The sequence below is a fragment of the Tupaia chinensis genome, unplaced genomic scaffold (assembly GCF_000334495.1).
Source record: "Tupaia chinensis unplaced genomic scaffold, TupChi_1.0 Scaffold000198_1, whole genome shotgun sequence".
Taxonomy (NCBI): domain Eukaryota; kingdom Metazoa; phylum Chordata; class Mammalia; order Scandentia; family Tupaiidae; genus Tupaia; species Tupaia belangeri.
In genome coordinates, this window is record NW_006159673.1 from 206,542 (window position 1) to 209,035 (window position 2,494).

A 2,494-nucleotide genomic window follows, 5' to 3' on the forward strand; every position below is an offset into this window, starting at 1 on the left:
TTATTATTAATTTTGCTATAGGGCACATGCACTCACCAGAGATAGACAGACAGAGAGGGAAAGTGAGAAAGAAAGCCTCCAGGTCTAGGACTCAGACTCCGGTCGGCCATCTGAGAGTTCAGCGCCTTAGGTACCACACCACCTGTTGCACTAACTTATCTTTGGAAGCTAGCGGTTAAGTAGCTAATTTCTTTATTTGTTTAAGAGAGAAACAGAGGGTCCAGCAGCAGGTGCTGTAGTGGATAAGGTGTTGAACTCCCATATGGCCTACCACCGTGAGAATCCCAGACCCAACACCTTGAAAATCATACCAAGTGCATGTGTGCGTGTGCCCAAAATCCCAAGAGGAAAATGGAGGAGAAGGGATTGTGGTGTGTCTATACTCCCTTTGGGGATGATTTCTCATTTCCCCCCGCTCTCTGTCTCTCTCCAGTGAGCACTCATGCCCTATGACAAAAACCTTATTTAAAAAAATGAAAGAGAGAAACAGAAAACTCATTAATGCACAATGTCTGACATCTTTTATACAATTAAATCATATGCACATACATAAACATATTTTAGTTATGGTTTGTGTTTTTTGTTGATTTTATTCTATTGGCTTTGCCTTATGAATCAACCAATTTCAGAAAGGCCTCACAAAGATAAAAATTCAAAAGCACACAACATTTTTAAGCAAGAGTTTAAAAAATTGAATTACTTAAGAAACAATAGAGAGGGAACAGCAGTTAGCGTAATGGCTACGTCGCTGGACTCCCATGTAGTCGACTGCGGTTCGCGTCCAGAACCTGGTGGCTTAAAACTCACGCTGGGCGCATGTGTGTGCGTACCCAAGATCCCAAGAGGAGAATAGTGGAGAAAGGATCCCCCCTGGGGGGTGATTTCTCGCTTTCTATCTCTCTGTCTCTCTCTGTCTGGCGAGCGCACGCACCCTATAGCAAAAAAAAAACTATCCTAAATAAATTAATAAATAAATAAATAAAATAAGAAGAAGAAGAAACAATAGAGAAAAATGAATGGTATCAGTAGTAAACTATTGCGTGTGGAAAAAATTAGAGAACTTGTAAGAATTCTGATTTTCAAGATATAATCATCTTATAGTAAATACACATATTTACCTGGAACCTTAAATACTGCATTTCCTAGAGTAGAGATAACACTTGAGAAGCAATAACTCAACAAAAAAATTTTTAAAATTTTAATTTGGTGAGGGTGTATGCACTTGCCAGAGAGAGAGAGAGAGAGAGAGAGAGAGAGAGAGAGAGGAGGGGTTGAGAGAAGCACCCCGTTGAGACGTACATGTCGTCTACATTCCTCAATCCTGTCAGGATTTGGGGCGCCCAAGCACACGTGCTTGGAATGTGTTTCAAGGTGTCAGATCCAGGATTTGAACTGCACGGAGTGCAATGTCAGGTCCAGCTCCATTGACCACCTGCCCTGGGGCCAGCCCAAAAATATTGTAAATATCAGAAACTTATAAAAAGCAATAATATTAACTTTCAGATACTCTTTACAGTCTCATATCTGGTTATATTACCTGTATGTAGCCAATAAACAATAGTGGTGGGAAAAATAAAGAATGAAGAAGCACTGTAAAATTTGACCTACTAAAAAAGGCCGATATATATAAATTCTGCTTATCAGACTTTATTTACTAAGCGAAGAAGTAGATGGAAAACATTTGGGAAGATTGTCATTAATAAGTGAAAGCCAACAATTACTTTTTCAACAAGGAACTGTTGTTACATGTAAAGAAACTGACATATTTAAACTTTAAATCAAATAAGATAAAACCAGTATCAATGATACCAAGAATAAGTTTATTTCACATCCCATATCTTGGAATACATTGTATCTAATTTATTCTTTTTTTAAGAATTATTTTATTTAACTTTATTTTTATCATTTTTAAAATCCAACCAGGGAAAAGACAGAGAGTGAGGGAAAGTGAGAAAACAAGTTGCCAGATCTGGGACTTGAACCATGGTTGACCAGGTGGGAGTCCAGCGCCTTTAACCACCACACCACCTGCTGGTCCCCTTAATTTATTCTTATTTATTATACAGAGCCCTGTAGTCCAGTAAACATTTGCCATGCTTCATTTCTGCTCCAGTGACTGTACAGAATAGTAGAAATGCCACCTGCTGGCCCTCCACAGCTAATTTTTAAGCAAATAGGTGATATATGTGTAAGTGATCGTAAAATAACAAAAAAAGATTACATGGGAGAAAAAGATCTCAATTTCATTGATAATCTTTTTTTTCTGGACAAATAATACACATTAAAGGAAAATAATAATTACAAAAATCTGAACCATGATCTCTAATAATAAGCCACGGTGTTTACAAAGTACTATATAGCAGCCATATTAAAGAGAATAATGATTAATTCTATGTATCACTAAAAGACAAATAAAAATAGCACGTGAGGAGCATACATTTTAAAAAAGATGCCTACTATTTCAATCCAGAATAAACATTTTTAACAAATACAT